This window comes from Agelaius tricolor, unplaced genomic scaffold (genome assembly GCF_023055355.1).
Source record: "Agelaius tricolor isolate 1412-34295 unplaced genomic scaffold, bAgeTri1.0.p SCAF_3, whole genome shotgun sequence".
Lineage (NCBI taxonomy): Eukaryota > Metazoa > Chordata > Aves > Passeriformes > Icteridae > Agelaius > Agelaius tricolor.
Genome location: NW_027269263.1, coordinates 20,127,852 through 20,133,171, shown reverse-complemented (window position 1 = coordinate 20,133,171; position 5,320 = coordinate 20,127,852).

Genomic DNA, 5,320 nt, shown 5'->3' with positions numbered 1-5,320 from the left:
GTTAATCCTCAGAAATACTTCCCTTCTCACAAGCAGGCTCTGTCACCCCTGGGCAGGTGTGCTGATCAGCCCAGTCCCCAAAATTCTCAAGTCTGGATCAAAACTTGAGCAGCCACATGTGGCAAACCCCTGGTGTACTATTGATGGGATCTGCCAGGTCAGGCAGAGCAGTGATGGATTTCCCTGCTGCCCTCCTGCCATGGCAGCCAAGGAGTGCCACCTCCACAAGTGCCCGTCCCCAGCCCAGCCCCTTGGGTTGTGCCTGTTTTGGTGTTTCTCTCTGTTCTTTCCCCCAGGCTGGCTGCCAGCTCCCAGGCCCCTCGCCAGCAGCTGCGTGTGCGCGTTGAGAGCTCCCCCACCCACCCTGTGCAGTGTGTCCAAGTGCCCCAGCCCCTGTGGGACATCACTCGCTGTGCCCGCTGCCCCACTGGGGCTGCCCACGCCCTCAACCTGCCCCTTCTCCCTTGCAAAGAGGAATGAGACTAAGGCATCCCCTCCTGTCCCTCGCCTCCTTGGGGGTCTCTGGAGCTGCCACTCCTCTGCTGGTCTTCTCATGCTTGCAGCCAGTCCTGCCACTCAGGCAGCCACTGCTACAGGCTTTGATGGCCACTAAAACCAGCAAATGGCTGCCCCTGAGCCCAACTTGCAGCCTCTGTTCCTGGGAGCCAGGTGCCATGTCCAGGGCTTCCCACCACCTATTCTGCAAGGGCAGCACCATTCCCAACCAGGGAGACATCCCTGTGCTTCCTGTCACCAGCCAGTAAACCCTCCATGGGCAGCAGGGGGGTGAATGTGAGCCTCAGAGCTGCAAATGGCATCTTGGAGGGGCTGTGAAAGGATGGGAAGCAAACTCTGGTTGGAAGCAGAAGGCTGGTCTCTTAGAGGAGCCAGAGAGAAGTTCTAAAATATGAGGGGGAAGATGGATAGTGACCCACCAATGGTATCTGAGCTTGAGCTTAACATCTTTAGTATCTTCTAGTAAATGGACCTTGTAGGAGGCCTTTTGGCAGTCTCAGCCCCGTTCAACAGCTCTCTCTTTAATTGCAGCTCTGTTTCTTTACTTTCCTTGAGCAGTTGCAAGGATTAATGGCATTTGAGATCCTGCTCTCCAGCTGTGACAAGCCAAGAGGGGCAGAGGCCCAAGGGTGGCACTTGTGGCTTCATTCCCTGAAGCCCCAGCAGCTTTGATGCTGAGTGCATGTGGGAAGACAGATGGTGAGGGAGGAGAGACCACTGGTACACAGCCACCTTTCAAGGAGCATCTCTGATTTAGAGCTGAAACCCACATTGTAGTAGAGACAGTAAATATCTGATCTGGGAAGCCATGCTCAGGCTGTGTTTTTGACAGGGGGAAGAAGGGGAAGATCCCAGCCTTGCTGCAGCTGAAGTGGGGCTTTTCAGACTCCCGGCCTTCCATCCCTGCAGTGCAGGGGGCTGCAAACACCATCAGCAGTGAGTGGTCTCCTGTGTGAAACAGAGCTGCTGTCCCCATGAGGGACTGCACTGACAGCCACTGAGGAGGCTCAGTTTTATTACCTAACACAGTGAAATTGCTTTTGTAGTACTTTTACAATTGGTCTGTGCCCACCTTCACTCCCAGCACGACTCGTGTTTCTTCAAACAAATTTCTCCATGGCTGGGTTTGTTGGGGACTTTTCTCATTATTCCCTGACTGGTAAGATTCCATCCCCCGGCCTCCCCCTCCTCATTTTTCACTTTGCACCAGCTGCATGCTGCAGGAGGTTTAAAGAGCCATTCAGAGACCCTGCTTTTGTGAGTGCTGTTGTCCTTGCAGTCTTGCATCCCTACGGCAGCCCCTGTTTTCCTGCAGGGGAAGTGTCAGCAGAGAGCAGAGGGCTTGCAGCTGGGGCTTGCCTGAGCTGAGCTGCACATGCTGACCTCAGCCTTTCTTGTGCTCCTTCACCTGCTGTGTGCTGGGATGAGGCACTCTCAGCGTGAACATGGGATTTTGGTTTGTGTAAGGGTATCCTGGACTCCAGCATCAGGTATGGTTTGGTCCCATGTACATACAGACCACCTGAGAAGGGCATGGCTGCTCTATCTTTCTGCTTCTCTTCTTTTTCTAAGCAAAGGCACCGATCGCACACCTTGCCTAAGTAAGTCACAGGCCCTTAGATTTATTTTTGTTCCATTTATCTGGTTTTGGTTTTGCTGTGGTCTGACATTCACTTCTGGGTAACAGTTTAAGATAAAAGCTTTAAAAACACTGCGAAGCAAAAAGAAGTGGGTAGATGTTTTCTACATTCTTTTATTTTTGTGTGTATGCCTGGTTCTTAGTAAGTGTCTGAGGGGGGAAAAATATATATATAACTGATGATTTGTTGCTCTCTCTTTGGAAAAAGTCCAGACTGTAGAACAGGGCTAAAATGCCAGGAAAGAGTTTGCTGCATAGAGGCAGGCTTATGTTATTTTATTTTATGCATTCCTTGGATAACATATTTTCTCTCATTTCAGATCCTGGAGAAGTCATTTTAGATCTTTATTCAGTACAGCTTATTTGCTCTTCTTCTCAGTTTTCCTTATTTTTAGAAAGGTGAAGTGTGTTCCCAAATTAAATCGTTGCTGGGATGGACTTCAGCCAAGAGGATCCATTGTTCAAGCCATAAGCATAGGAAACACAAGAGTAAAACAATGGAGTTTTATATTGTGTTTCATTTGGCAGGGTGAGGAGAGATATGGCCTTGAAAGATTTGTATTCTTACATAGCTGTAATATACTTTAAAAGACAGTAAGGACTATTTTCACTTCTCACTTTGCTTAAAAAAAATAAGCACACACAGAAATGCTGAAAATGTTGGGATTGCCAGATGCTCCTTAGTTCCAAGTAAAGGTTCATGTCTGGGGATCTCAGAGATGCTTACAGTAATGTCCCAAACATTAGCTGAAGAGGGCTGATCCTTTACCTTTTTGCTGATATGCGTGTCCCTGCCCGCAGCTTCAAAGGCAGAGCTTGCAGCAGCCTGGCCCCAAGCCAGGCTCCTCAACCAAGCATCCATGGGTTATATTCCTTATGTCAGCTTCTCACTCCAGTGATCCGGAGCCCCTCCTCTAGATGGGACAGTTTTGCAGGGACAGAGCGAAGCCCTGCAAAGCTCACGGCCCAGTGAAGGTTTGCCTTCAGCGAGCCCAGGAGCCTCAGGAACACACAGCACTGCCAGGAAGCAGAACGTGCCTCCCCTCTGCCATGGCCAAATCCTGTCCGTGGCAGTGCTCTGGAAAGCAGGGCAGCCAGTGCCTGCAGCTGTGAGCATGAAGCCATTTGCTGGTGACGCTCTCTGGGGCTGGGGTGACTCTCCCTGGCTGCTCCACGGGCTGCCTGCCAGCCAGCTGAGACCTCACCGCTTCCCCAGCTGAGCCGCTAAAGCAGCAAGATTTAGAAGCATAATATAAAATTGGATTAATACTTGAAAATTAACTGTCCCTGCTAAGCAGCACATTAAAACGTGTCCTCACACAGGGAAAAAACGTATCCCAGCAACAAAAACAAACAGCTGGCAAAATGGGGTCTGGTATCCCCCTTCCAGCTTTCTGAAAGGTGTCTTAAGTTTATAATGAAGTCACTTTGTTTCCAAGCACCCTGGTGTTTGGAAGCAGCATGTCTATCCCTTTATCAGCTAGCCTGATAGGCATCAATTAGGAATCAGCTGGAGCCAACCCCTGCATGAGAGGGTCCCTCCCAGCCTCCCCACCGAGCAGTGTTGCACAATGCCCAGGATGAGCACCAGACATCCATGACAAAGAGCAAGAGCTTGGGAGAAACCACTGACTTCCAGGCAGGTCACCCAGAGCTGCTCCAGGATGCATCAGCCCATCTAACACCTGCTGGGTTACTGAAATCCTGCAAAACACGCAGGATTGCTTGGCATCAGATGGCTTGCAGGCTCCTGATTCCATATGGTGCTTAAGGCCCTGTATCCATACGCAGGATGCACGCTGCATTGGTGTGTTGAGGGACCCTCTGACACAGTAAATGGGGTTGTGGTGGGGCCACGTGCTCCCCACTGCTCCTGCAAAGGAATGTCTCCACCCCAGACTGGTTTGTCCAAGAGTCAACCCCTCTTGCTCACAGAGGCACTTGAAGCTCCTGCAGCAGAAGCTCATGCTTTCCAGGGAAAAGGTCTTTTAAAATCTCACAAGAAACAAAAAAGAAATGTCATTTATGTTACTTTTTAAAATAATATAAGTGTCAGAAAGGATTTTGTGTTAGAGGCAAGAAAAATAACATGGGAGAACCTTTGACCTAGTCAAAGTCATTTCTTAAACTGTCTCACCAAGTTGCCATTGGTCTGTGCTTACAGGCTTAATACTTCCCCTCTTGAAAAATTGAAATTTCAAGCATGCTGGTCATCAACTATTTTTAGATTATCCCCTGTTCAGGCACAAAAATACAGTAATCACTAAGAATGCTAAAAATTCTATGTAGAAAGTTTTAATTGCTAATTTTTAATGGCAGGTTTCTTTCACGCCCTTTGTTCCGGAGAGGGAAGCAGCAGAATTGCATTCAGCAATGCACAACACAAGCTTCTACTTTGATGAGACCCTTCCACAAAAGGAGAATTGAGAACATTAGACTGGTATGGATGAATGAAAGACAAGGGAATTCACTGGAGCTAATAATCATGAGGAAAATAATCTATAATGCTTACAGTCACTATCTCTAAATGTAATCAGGAATGAACCTGAAGCATAAGACACTTTAAAAGGTAAAAAATTAAATAGCTGTAGGTGGCACATGAGCTTTCAAAAGGCCCTTGCCAAAAGCACTGCAGGGGCCAGATGGTTAGGAGGATTCAGAGCAGGACCAGCTTTGGTACCAAGTAATGGGAACAGCCAAAACTACAGCAGACAGGTTTAAAAATAAACCAAAACAAGGAGGTCATGTTCTCTCATGCACCATGCCAAAAGTCAGCCACCAGAGAGGCATTTCTGCACTGGGAGGTTTAATTTGGGGCTCTGGGGTTTCCAGGGCTTTACTTGGAAAAATGGATGCATCCAAAGGAGCAAAGATGGTGTCAAGGGACCATTTTATGAGATGGTTCCCATGTCCACCAGCTCTTCTGAGAGCCACAAGCAGCCATTGTTTCCCATTCATGCGCCTTTACATGTTCACACTCACCTAACATGCAGATTAGCTCTGACAGGGGCCAACAAAATCAGGAATCAGTCCCCACACCAGCCAGGTCCTCTTCCATCTCCCTTTTTGGGAACAGTGTTCTGCCAAGATAGGAAGCTCCCTCACCCCATTTCCCAAGCAGCCCCCTTGGCCAGGCAGTCAGAAATAAAAGTTGTCACACACATC